The sequence below is a fragment of the Rutidosis leptorrhynchoides genome, chromosome 9 (assembly GCF_046630445.1).
Source record: "Rutidosis leptorrhynchoides isolate AG116_Rl617_1_P2 chromosome 9, CSIRO_AGI_Rlap_v1, whole genome shotgun sequence".
Lineage (NCBI taxonomy): Eukaryota > Viridiplantae > Streptophyta > Magnoliopsida > Asterales > Asteraceae > Rutidosis > Rutidosis leptorrhynchoides.
The window spans coordinates 4,933,631-4,948,278 of NC_092341.1; positions in this window are offsets into that span (position 1 = coordinate 4,933,631).

A 14,648-nucleotide genomic window follows, 5' to 3' on the forward strand; every position below is an offset into this window, starting at 1 on the left:
AATAATACTTACATGTTAAAGATGGGCTAAGTAATCCTTGTAAGATGTAGGGTGGGCTTATAAGTCCAATATCATGTGTCCATGTACAAAAATAAAGCCCAAGTTGTATGTAATTAACAAATAAATCCAAGTAAAGCCCAAGTAATTAACTAACAACCTTAGTTAATTAAAATGATTAATAAAAATTAATCATGAATGTAAATAATACTTGAAAATATTATTCGTGTAAGTTTTGTGAGTCACAAAGATGTTTCGGGCAATTAAAATCAAGTACGGGCAATCATGGCAACATGTAAATGTAATAACATACATTTGTTTAATTACAAGTATTAATAATAATAATTATTAATAATTAACGTTGGAAAATCCAGGGTCGTTACATTACCCACCTGTTAAAGAAAATTTCGTCCCGAAATTTTAAGCTGAGGTAGATGGAGGAGTCGGAAAAAGGTGAGGATACTTCCGCATCATTTGATCCTCTCGCTCCCAAGTAAACTCAGGTCCTCGTTTAGCATTCCATCGTACTCGGACGATCGGAATCTTGTTGCATTTCAAAGTTTTGATCTCACGATCCATAATTTCAACAGGCTTTTCCACAAAGTGGAGTTTGTCATCAATCGTAAGTTCCTCAAGTGGTATGATGAGTTTGGGTACAGCAAGACACTTCTTCAAGTTTGACACATGGAAGGTAGGATGAACTGAGCTCAATTGTGCTGGAAGATCTAAACGGTAAGCAACGGGTCCAACACATTCCAAGATTTCAAAAGGACCAATGTATCGTGGGTTTAACTTTCCACGTTTTCCAAAGCGAATCACACCTTTCCAAGGTGCAACCTTCAACATTACACGATCACCAACGTTGAATTCAAAGTCTTTACGTTTAAGATCGGCATAACTCTTTTGACGATCGCGGGCAGTCTTAAGTCTAGCTTGAATCTGAGCAATCTTCTCCGTCGTTTCGTGGACTACTTCGGGTCCAGTGATTTGCTTTTCGCCTACTTCGGCCCAACAAATAGGAGATCGACACTTACGGCCATACAATGCTTCAAAACATTAATGTTAGAGTGATAACTGTTGTTGTACGAGAATTCGGCTAATGGCAAATGTCTTTCCCAGGCCTTTCCAAAATCGATGACACATGCACGCAACATGTCGTCCAACATCTGAATCGTTCATTCACTTTGCCCGTCAGTCTGAGGGTGATAAGCAGTACTCATATCAAGACGAGTTCCCATGGCTTCTTGCAAAGAACGCCAGAATCTAGAAGCAAAACGGGGATCGCGATCCGAGATGATCGATAAAGGTACACCATGATGAGATACAACCTCCTTGATGTATAGTTGAGCAAGTCTTTCCATTGTATCTGTTTCTTTCATCGCTAAGAAATGCACAGATTTGGTGAGGCGGTCAACAATAACCCAAATAGTATCGTATCCGCCCACCGTCTTTGGTAGCTTGGTGATGAAATCCATCGTTATCCTTTCCCACTTCCATTGTGGGATTTCCGGTTGTTGAAGTAACCCAGAAGGTCTCTGATGCTCGGATTTAACCTTCGAGCAAGTCAAACACTTACCATCATAAGTCGCAACGTCCTTCTTAAGATTCGGCCACCAATACTGTTCTTTAAGGTCGTGGTACATCTTACCCGCACCGGGGTGAATCGAATATCTCGATTTGTGTGCTTCATCAAGTATAAGGTTCCGTAGATCTCCATAATAAGGTACCCAAATTCTTCCGGCATAACATCGGAGTCCAGACTCTCTAACCTCGAATCGAGAGACAAGTATGTTCAAATGTTCGTGAGATATGTTCTCCTCTTTGAGAGCCTCATCTTGGGCTACTCTGATCTGACTGTTGAGATTCGAATGGATGGTGATGTTCAGAGCCCTAACACGAAGAGGTGTCGTCCTCTCCTTTTAGCTTAAAGCGTCAGCTACAACATTGGCCTTGCAGGGATGATAACGGAGTTCACAACCGTAGTCTTTGAGCGTCTCGATCCATCGACGCTGTCTCATTTTCAGTTGCTTCTGATCGAAGATGTGCTGAAGACTCTTATGATCGGTGAAAATAGTGCTCTTAGTTCCATACAAATAGTGTCTCCACAATTTGAGCGCAAAGACAACGGCTCCAAGTTCAAGATCATGTGTAGTGTAGTTCCGCTCGTGAATCTTCAATTGGCGGGAGGCATAGGCAATAACTTTTGATTGTTGCATCAGTACACAACCAAAACCACTCTTCGATGCATCACAATAAACAACAAAGTCGTCACTGCCCTCAGGAAGTGATAGGATAGGTGCTGTGGTTAACTTCTTCTTCAAAGTTTGGAATGCCGATTCATGTGCGTGTTCCCAAATGAACTTCTTGCCCTTGTGAGTCAGCGCGGTCAAAGGACGCGCAATCAGAGAAAATCCTTCAATGAACCTTCGGTAGTAACCGGCGAGACCTAGGAATTGGCGAATATGCGTCGGAGTGGTGGGGGTCTCTCACTTGCTGATGGCTTCAATTTTGGTGGGATCAACTTTGATACCCTGGTCGCTCACAACATGACCCAGAAATTGAACTTCCTTCAACCAAAATTCACACTTGGAGAATTTGGCGTAAAGTTGCTCTTGTCTCAAGAGTTCAAGTACTAGTCGGAGGTGTTGCTCATGCTCTTCTTCGCTCTTAGAGTAGATGAGGATATCATCTATGAAGACGATAACAAACTTATCCAAGTACAGCTTGCAGACACGATTCATGAGATCCATGAACACAGCAGGTGCATTTGTCAAACCGAATGGCATCACGAGAAACTCATAATGACCATAACGAGTCCTGAATGTAGTTTTCATCACGTCACTTTCCTTCACCCTCAACTGGTGATAACCGGATCGTAAATCGATCTTTGAGTAAACGCTCGATCCTTGTAGTTGATCAAAAAGATCATCAATTCTAGGAAGAGGATGCCAATTCTTGATTGTCAATTTGTTGAGTTCACGGTAGTCGATACACATACGGAAGGATCCATCCTTCTTCTTCACAAACAACACAGGTGCGCCCCAAGGCGAGAAACTTGGTTGATCCAACCCTCGGTCTAACAGCTCTTGTAATTGACTCTGTAATTCTTGCATCTCGGAAGGTGCGAGTCTATAAGGTGCGCGAGCTACAGGTGCAGCTCCTGGCACTAAATCAATCTGAAACTCTTCTGCTCTTGGCAGCGGTAATCCAGGCAATTCTTCAGTGAAGACATCGAAAAATTCGTTCACAATTCGAACATCGTTCACGCTCTTCACCTCAGTTTCTACCGCTTTCACATGTGCTAGGACAGCAAGACGTCCCTTCTTCATAATCTTTTGCACTTTCACGCAACTAATGAGGTTCAACTTCGAGGTACATCTCTCTTCGTAGATAACCAGTGGCTCACCGTCTCCGTGTGGTATACGAAGAGCTTTGTCTCCACAAATAATATCAGCCTTTATCTTGCTCAACCAATCCATACCGACTATCACGTCAAAACTTCCCAGTTTGATGGGTATCAAATCGATTTCGAAATCAGCGCCAGCTATGTTGATAATAGCTCCTCGACTAATGTGGTTAACTTTTTCAAGTTTACCGTTGGCGACCACGACAAGCATACTCTCTTTTAATGGGAATAATGACCAATTAATCTTATCGCAAAAATGTCTACATACATAACTTCTACCCGCACCGGTATCAAACAAGACAGAAGCTAAAAGATTGTTGATTTTGAATATACCTGTCACCAAGTTGGGGTTTTCGCGTGCGTCCCTTGCATTAACATTGAAAGCTCTAGCGCGCGGTGGTCCGCCATCTTTTTGCTTATTTGGACACGCATTTCTGAAATGGCCTGTCTGCCCGCATTCATAACACTTCTTTGGCCCTGTGGGGTTCGGCTTCCCATTCAAAGTGGTGACCTTGCAGTCTTTTCCAACATGCCCAGACCGTTGGCACTTCTCGCAGACAACATTGCAATACCCAGTGTGGTGTTTGTAACACCTCTTGCATTGAGGTAGGGTTCCCTTGTAGTTCGGGTTGGAGTTGGTGTTGTTGTTGGGGTTGGGGTTTCCACCATTGTTGTTTCCCCTGAAACCCTCATGTCGTTTCGCCGGGTTCTGTTCATAATTTCTTCCCCTGTTGTTGTTGTTGTGGTTATCTCATTTGCGCTTCTCACTAGTACCCGCTTCAGATTTAGTTTTCTCCGGTTCATCGATGGTTATCTGATTCATCAAAGTATGCGCCATGTGCATCGCTTCAGGAACATTTGGTGGTTTGGATGAGGTGACGTTTCCCTTAATGCTCTTAGGAAGTCCCCAGAAGTATCTCTCCATTCGCTTGAATTCTGGGGTGACCATGGTCGGACACATCAGGGCTAACTCCAAAAATCTCATGTTGTAACCATCAAGGTCGTTCCCAACGGCCTTTACCTGCATGAATTCCATTTCCATCTTTTGGATTTCGGTTCTCGGACAATACACCTCAATCATGGCATACTTAAATTCCTCCCATGGCGTAGAATACGCCTCATCAATGCCTTGTGCCTGTGCCATTGTGTTCCACCACGTGAGCGCGCCGTCAGATAGCGTGCAAGAAGAAAATTTGGTTTTGCTGTCCTCCGAACAGTTGCTAACTCAAAATACTGATTCAAGTTTCTCGAACCATCTGGTGAGACCAACCGGTCCCTCAGTGCCGCTGAAATTATGTGGTTTACAGCTCTGGAATTCCTTGTAAGTACACCCATTTCGAACGGGTTGAATAACCGGTGGTGGTGGCGGTGGCGGTGGAGCTTGGGGTTGCATTTTCGCAATGGCTGCGGCTACACGTTCTTGGATCATCTCTTCAATTTGAGCAGCAGTAGGTGTGGATCGACCGTTAGCCATGGTGTTCTACACAAACATTTTGACTCAAGTCAAAATCCAGCATTCAATATATAATAATATAGTATATAACAACCAACATGTAAACAGCACAACACATGTTAATTAAGTAACGCAAGTCGATACAAGTACCGCAAAACACCATACAGTAACGTAAATAGAACACTTGTGCAAAAAGTAACATCACAAAGTTTCCATTCATTAATAATAAGTTTCATACATCATGATAGATTCGTACAATACATAAGTGAAATATAAAACTACAACTAGATTACATCATGAAATCTAATACAAAAGGTCCTACGGTGAAGGTGGGTGTAGAATGTCCAAAACCTGAGCCAACTGCTCCTCGAGCTCAGTAACCCGAGCTCGGAGGATTCCCACCTCCCTCCTCAGTTCCTCGTTAGAGGGAGATGGTGGGGCAGGTGGTGCGGGTGGTGCCGGTGGTGCCGGTGGTGCAGGTGGTGCGGACCGCACGAAACGGGGTGCAGACGTTCCGACTCCAGAAATGGTCAGTACGTAAAGGGGAACCTTACGTATCTGTGGGTCGGCAGGGTACGACACAAGCCGCTTACGAGCAGTAACCCTATGACGTCGACCAAACGCGTCAGTGAAGGCTCGTCCTCCGTTGATCCCCGAAATGATGGTACCGTCGAAGCGATACCGCTTCTTCGGCGGGGTGGAGAGTGGCTGAATAGGTATATCAGCAGGGTCCTCATCATCACTGGAGTCTGATGAAGAATCATCTGATGAAGAATCGGCGGATGATGAGTCATCCGAATCATGTGGTGGTGGCTCGGGTGGCTGAACTGGCAGTCCGAAGGCGGCCAACATCTCTCTGTGTCTGCCTGGCGGAATTGGCACTAAACGTCCATTAGCAGCGCGTCGGCACGGCATGCGCATATGGTTACGGAATGGCCATTCCCCGAACTCCGCAGGAATCACAACACCACCGATGCGGGGCTGTGGCTCCGAGGGTCCGGGAGCAGACGGAGCTGGAATCTCCGTAGGGTCCACGTGTCTGTCAATAGTAGCCACTGGTGCCGACGCACTACTATTAGCTCCGGAAGACGAAGCGCCGGGGTCACTGGTGCGTATCGGGATCGATGTGTCGGCAGCAGCAGCAGGTGGGGTGGCTCTCGAGTCTGGACTGCCCAAAAAGATAGCAGGTGGAGTATCCGACATCAGAACAAGGAAAAATAAATTTTTCCATGTCAGTAAGTCATAAAGCAAGCACGTATTAGGCCAACAGTTTAAATCATGTATAACAATAAGTAGCATGGCAATAATAAGGAATCGTACAGAAGTAGCATGCAATCGAAAGCAAGTAATTTCAAACAGTAGTGAAATCATGTAATAGCATACAGCATATAGCAGTAAAAGTAAGCAGCATCATGCAGTAAGTTCAGCGGAAACAAGTAAACTAGCAAGTTGTAGATTAGTCCTATTAGCGAATCCTACTCGGGTCGGTCTTAGACTCACTAATGCAACCTAATTCCCTACAACCAATGCTCTGATACCAAATGTGACGCCCCGTACAAAACCATCGTGTACGAATCATCAATAACAGGATCATTACAAGGTTAAGTACTATATGCTGTAATAAAAGAAGTTGCATTCACGATAAAAAGGTGACGTCATAACCGACGTCAATTGTTTTACACCAACAGTATGCTTCTACGAATAGCAAGCATGGATAAATGTATGTGACCCTTAGGTCATTACAAAACATTGTTTCAAATGTATTTAAGTTTGAATGCAAGATAAACAGTTCATGCGGTGATAACACTAGAGCAGCGGGTGTCTACGGCAAGACTAGCACGACAGCGGAAGCAAATAACCTTAAGCACCTGAGAAAAACATGCTTAAAAACATCAACATAAAGGTTGGTGAGCTATAGTTTAAGTATAACAGTATGTAAGGTAGGCCATAAGATTTCAGTGCTACAAAGAGCGTTTCAAAACAGTATGATAAAGTATATGCTTAACCATGGGCACTTGGTAACTAACTTAACGTTTATACCCCCTGAAAGTACACTTGACAAGTGCGTATATTTACGAAGTATTAAACACTCATTAAATGCTAGCACTACTAGCCCGAGTGGGGATGTCAAACCATATGGATCCATATCTAAGATTCGCGTTCACGGTTCAAAAACCAATGATTAAACGTTACCGAGCTAAAGGGAATGTTTATGCCGTTGTATAACCCACACATATATAAGTTTAAGTACTCGTGCCTAGTATGTAAAACGTAAAATGCGCATGTATTCTCAGTTCCCAAAATAGTTAAAGTAAAAAGGGAATGCTATAACTCACAATGATAATGTAGCGGTAAAATATGACTCGGAAAGTAAGCAAGTAATGAAGGTTGTCCAAATGGGTCCTCAACCTAAGTCAAATAGTACTAAGTCAGTAAATTTTCGGTAGTTTTAAAAGTATGTAAATAAGGTCTTAAGGGTCATCATCATTCATCATCAAACAAAAGGCGTAAAGTAAATTTCGTTCATGAAAGTAGTTTAAAACAAAATCTGACTTCGATCAGTCACCACGGCCTCTACCCCTACTGAATTAAGGTGAGACCAGTGGCCATGGCTCCGTATATGAGTCCTTTAAGTGTGGTAAAATTTACAGAAGCAAACTCATCTTCTTTTGACCGTGGCGACGGTCTAAGTGCGAGTAGGTCGGAAATTTCTGCACAACGTTAAAAGGACATAGTGACGATCGGAGGGCCATAAATCCTAAACCGTAACTTGGATTAAGACGAGTCCTATATGAAAAATTATCTACTAGAAAAGATCTATCTGAAAATCAATGTTACAGTAGCCCAGGTGTAATGTTCTGTTACAGAACCCAGAAAAACAGTAGGCAGAAGACAGGAAACAGAAAAATAGTGGGTTCCGGTGGTCTTGGTGCTCGATGCTTATCACGGTTCTCATCCTTGATGCATATAGCTTCAAGTGTACAACTCGTTGATGTGTTTGCATCATTTTCACCAAGGTTTGACCATCATAACCCAATTGTAAGTCTAAGACATGAAGCACAACCCACTTAAGTGTTGCAAGTGTTTTGATGAACCAAAGTTACATCAAAGTCTTAGATTCAACACATACACAAAATGTAAAAGTAATATTAACCAAGTTTTGACTATTATGACACAAGTGTAGGTCTAAGACATGTAGCACAATTCACTTAAGAGTTGCATGAAGTTTGATGAACCAAAGTTACATCAAAGTCTTAGATCTAACACATTCATGAACTTTAAAACTAATAATAAGTTACAAACTTGAAAGTAAACTTATGAAATCAAGATCTTGAGTTGTAGAACATAGTTCTTAGTTTGATCTTGAAGATCCAAGACTCAAAAGTCTAGATCTAACATAAGTGTACCAAGTTATAATTAAAGAAACTTACTTACATGTTCTTGAACTTTTAAAGTTAACTTTTGTTCAAGATAAATGAGATCAAGGTTAACTAGTAACATTTGACCAATTTTAACCAATAAACATGAATTTAAAGTGCATAATATAAAGAAATAAACTTAAGTAAACAAGTAATTAGTTCATGGTTTTTTCATACTTTAAAGATTCAAACCAAAGTTTGATCTTTAAGAAAGTAAACTTTAAAGTTTACTAACATGACTTACAAGTATGATTTGCAACACATGAACTCTAAATCTTTTTAAAACAATAATTGTAGAACATAACTAATAAGTTAGTTCTTGTGTGTTCTTGTTATAACAAGATAGATGAAGAATCAAACTAACAAGTTTACTTCTTAGAAGATCATAAGTAAATAACAATAACAACTAGTAACTACATGTATTTAAACATTAAGCAAGAACAAGTAAACAACAACAAACAATGATGATGATTAAGGGTGTGTAATTCGGTTTTTGTAAGAAAAGAAGAAGAGAAAAGAAGTTTCATTTACTTACAAGAAAGAAAGAAACCTTGAGAGAAAAGAGAGTAAAAATGAAAGCAAGTAAAAGTGTGTTTGTGAGAAATGAGGATTCAAGTAACAAGTAATACAAAAAAAGAATTTGAACTCCCTCCCACCCCTTGGAACCCCACGGTCAGCAGAAAAAAAGAAGGGGGGAAGAAGTCCACAAGTTAATTGCTTGTAAAGCCTTAAAAGTATGGGTAATAGAGGTGGTTACATGGGGATCATGTGCAAACTAGATTCCTAATGCCTTAACTAACTAGTTTCATGATCTAAATAATACTTACATGTTAAATATGGGCTAAGTAATCCTTGTAAGATGTAGGGTGGGCTTATAAGCCCAATATCATGTGTCCATGTACAAAAATAAAGCCCAAGTTGTATGTAATTAACAAATAAATCCAAGTAAAGCCCAAGTAATTAACTAACAACCTTATTTAATTAAAATGATTAATAAAACTTAATCATGAATGTAAATAATACTTGAAAATATTATTCGTGTAAGTTTCGTGTGTCACAAAGACGTTTCGGGCAATTAAAATCAAGTACGGGCAATCATGGCAACATGTAAATGTAATAACATACATTTGTTTAATCACAAGTATTAATAATAATAATTAATAATAATTAACCTTGGAAAATCCAGGGTCATTACAAATCATACCTAAGAAACCTAGAAATCAAAGAATGAAATTATAGAACAATAGGCATGAAAATCGAAGTAATAACATGTTAAGCATACATAATCTTCAATAAAAATCGAACAATAACACATAAACACACCCCCACACTTGTTTTTCGCATAAACCCTAATGAAATTCGAAATTTAGCATGAGAAAAATATGAAAACAAGCAAGAAGATGTTAAATCATACCCTAGCCATGTTGTTATTGTGGATTAGATGAAGATATGTGAGTAAATCGAAGGTTTAATTGATGGGTTATGGTGTATTGTGTAACGACCCGTCCTAATCCTCCTGGACGAAGTCATCAACATTTGGTCCCATCGCGATAATCGACTCCAAGTAAGGTCCTTAATATGAGCACATGCACAGCGGAAGACTTAATTCATACCTGAGAATAACATGCTTTAAAACGTCAACATAAAGTTGGTGAGATATATAGGTTTGATGCTAGCAGCGTTATAACTATGGACCACAAGATTTCATATATTTAAACATAATACACTCGCAAGTGTATGTAAAAGTAGTTGAGCACTTGGTAACCATACTTAACATTTAAATCATCGCAGCATATTCTTAAATAATCGCTACACCGTACCAAGTGTAGTATACAGAAACGAAGTACTGTGCAACCGTTGAAAACTGGTCGTCCAGCCCGGTTGGGGTTGTCAGGCCCGATAGATCTATCAACAGGATTCGCGTTTACCTTCCTCATGTAAATATTAGCTACCAAGTATAAAGAAATATGCCATGGTACAACTCAACATAGAATTTATTTTTGATCACTTGTGTCCATAACGTAAATCATAAAATGCATGTATTCTCATCCCAAAATATTTAAAGTTTAAAAGGGACTATATACTCACCTAATGTATTTTGTAGTAAAAATACATATAACATCATTGATCAAGTATAAGGTTGGCCTCAGATTCATGAACCTATATCATTTATACATATTAACATCTATAATTAAAGTCAAATAATTTATGTATTATTATTAATATAATTGTTATTTTAGTAATTCATGTGTAAATATATTTATTTCATATACTTTAAATAATTAATCTAAAATAAAATTTTGTTAAGTATATTTTATGTAACTAATTTTTATGGTAATGATAATAAAAATATTAATATTAACATTGATAATATTAATGATATAGTTATATTGGTGAAAACAATAATAACGATAGTAATAATATTAGTAATGATAATAATAATAAGAAAAATAATACTTTTAATATTAATGACAAAAATGATAATTTTAAAAATGATACTTTTAATAAAAATGTTAATTTTAATGATAATAAATACTTTTAATAATAATACTAACACTTATGATAGTAATAATAATGATAATAATAATAATAATGATAATAATAATAATAATAATAATAATAATAATAATAATAATAATAATAATAATAATAATAATAATAATAATAATAATAATAATAATAATAATAATAATAATAATAATAATAATAATAGATATTAAGTAAACTACCTTATAAAATCTGTCCAAAAAATAGTGACCATGCCAAGACTCGAACCCGAGACCTCTAGTTCAACCGTCAACACTCTTAACCATCTCTCTGACTCGTCATATCTGTTTTAAACTCCTAAACTAATTTAGATAACCGGATTATCTGTCTGTTTCTATTTTCTTCTTCAACCCAAACATAGAATCGACCAGGGATCCAGTTTCAATTATAACTACGAATTATAAATTGAAATTTGAGACTTATTATTGATTTAAACGTTCTGCAAGGGAGTTTATGCTTAACATACAACCATAAAAATATAAATATATATGGTGAAAAATAGTTTCGCGAAGAACATATAACTCACACATTGATTTTTGATTTTAAGAGCATTTTAAAAGAAGTTTCCTACATGAAATAGATTGCAAATCTTCTCTATAAACTATCTGAATCTTTAATTTAATTCAAAACATCAAATTGAATTCAAATTTCCCCAAGAACGAAACGTTTGACTTTTTACTTTATACCTTTGACTCTCAAATTAATCTCTGATTTCGCGAATTAGGATTCAAAAACTTACAGATAGTTCGGTTATATCATTCCTAACATAACTGTATTTACAAATTTTGAAAATTCAATTGAATTTGAGTTGTTGAATAAAAGGTATCACGAACAGAGAACTGGGTTTGTTCCTACGAACCGGTTTCATTTTTCTCACATGCTTAATTCGACTTGCATCAGTGTTTTTAAAGAGTGTAAGTAATATCTTGGGTGCTGTTACGTGAATTGATTGGAAGTTTGTATTTTGGTGAACCTAATCGACATAAGTTCACGGTTAAACAGAAAGCAGATAAAAATAAATAAAAATAATACTGATTAATACATACGTGATATTATCTATTCTTTAGCAGATTTTATAAAATTGATTTTATTATTTAATAAATATTATAATTATAATAATAATACTAAAAATATTAATAGTAATAATATTCAATAATAATGATAATGATAATTATAATATAATAAATATTAATAAGTATTTTAGTAGTAACAATTATGTTAATAAATAACAATGAAAAGAAAATATCATGATAATATTATTATTAATAATAATATACTGTATTATTTCTTTTTAATAATAATTATAAGAATAATAATGATATTAATAATAATAATCATATTGATAAAGATAATAATAATTTTATTAATTACAACATCATAATATTAATCATAATTTTACTACTAATTATATTGATAATGTTATTAATGATGATAACATTAATATTAGTAACAATGATATTCTATCATATTATATGTATCCAATTTCATATCTTTATATTATGTATAGTAATAGTATTAATATTGTTATTATTATTTATATTGATTTTAATAACAGAAGTGATAAAATTAATATAGCAATTATATTTTATATTGCAAGTAAGTTTTATATATTGGTATTATTAACTGTGTAATATTTATTAACAATCTAATATATAATAACACATATTTATATATTTTATATATATTACAATATACATATAATATCAATCATGTATAGAAATCATATATATATATATATATATATATAGATAATTATTATAATAACCTATTTTTATTTTATTAATCATTAATAACAACAACATATAATACTTCAAATTCTATTTCGAATTATTATTTATATATATATACATACGCACATATCTATTTACAATTAATTGTTCGTGAATCGTCGAGCACAGTCAAAGGGTATCTGATTATCCGAATATAGATTTCAAACTTTCTAGACTTAACATTACAGATTTTGCTTATCGCGTCGAAGACATATAAAGTTTAAAGTTTAAATTTGGTCGGAAATTTCCGGGTCATTACAGTACCTACCCGTTAAAGAAATTTCGTCCCCGAAATTTGATAGAGGTTGTCATAGATAACAATAGGAATGTTTTCATGACGAATATGAGGTAATAATGGAGTTTTATCATTATTGATAGATATAGATAAAACGATTCGATTATGTGAAGCTTACGAGTGAAGCTATCACAAAAGAGTGAAATGGGTAAATATATATTCGTTTCAACCGATGACGTTGTTATGATTGATTTTAGGAATTCATGGGATTTAAAGAAAATTTTACATAATAAGATTTGGTTCTTTGGCGATCAGGATCTTCTTTGATTTAATGCGGCAATCTGTTTCGATTTCTCTGTCAGATATTTCACTATAAATCCACCCTTTCGTTTCCTTATTTTCCACCACTCACATCTTCTACTCTTTCACCTAAATTCCTACTTTAAGACATTCGCCAATATGCTCCATCCCATTCTGATCCTTGATATACTCTTAATTTTCACATTTGTCATCCTTCTCTTTTATCTACCACCGGAGGACCTTATTTACTTTTACTATTATCTTGGGATTATAGTGTTATTGATTTTCCCGTGCCTTTACGTGGCAATACGTATTGATATACACGGTTTGTAATTTCTGGGTGGTTGTTGGGTTTTATATCTTCCCTTATACTTCGATGTCCCTGCTTCTGTCTTATAATCATTGTCATCCACAGTTAATACTTTCTTCTATCTGCTGCAATTTATACTCCAATTTCTATTTCGGAGCTTCATTCTTCCGTTTCCTCTTCTTGTGGTTAAGCATCTCTTGTAATGGTCTGGAATTCGTAGGTATGAAATTTGGAATGAACATAGCTAATGCTCTCAGGAAGAAATGATAATGGCACGATTTTGATTTGTTAAATTACCAGAATATCCTGAAAAAGACTGAATCATCAAGAAAATATTTTCTTGATATGTTTAGAATTTATATAGGATGTATGAGCCGTGTAACATGACACATGATGATGGTACTGTGAATCATCACATTCCATTAGAAACTCAACATGACTTACTGTAATGTAATCACGTTGGCCAAGCGCATTATATTATACTAATCATGCTTCAGTTCCCAACACTTCTCCACAATTCATTCAGAATTTATACTTAGACTTTACAGAAGTTTCCAATATAATGGAATTCATAAATACAAAGAGGTAAATAATTTCGGACAAGAATATTTATGAGAATATCCTCAGAAATACCGAAGATATTTATAATGATTTTTTTTTTTTTTGAAATTTCTAAGTTCGAAGGTTGATGAAGAAAGATTTTCCGCAAGATTTTAATACTACTTTGGAACAAGATATCCTCTAAAGATTTCGGTGGATCCAGAATTACATGGATTCTTTGAATATAGGGTTTAGTCCTTGTATTTATCCTTGGTTTCTTTCATGTTGTGCTCAATTAAATTTTCAGTACCAAATTTTCTATCGAGCGTTCCTAACACTTCCTTCTTTATCATCAACTTTTGGCCATTAAGACCATCTACGACATGCTGCTTCGTCAGCTTTTTCAAAGTTAACGGATCTGGATCATCGGTTATCAAACCGAGGTGGTTTCATAAGAATTATGTTTTTAGATGATTAAACGCTGATGGTAGTAGGGTGGAACATAAAAGATTTTCCGGTAACGAAGGCGAAAAGACAACGTATATATATCGAGGTTATAATAAGACTAGTTTTGCTGAGAAATCGAAATTAACTTGCTGGAGCTGTAACAAAATTAATTACTTTGAAAAGGAATCGTAAGGTTGTTTTTGCTAATAAATGGCAAAGGATTCA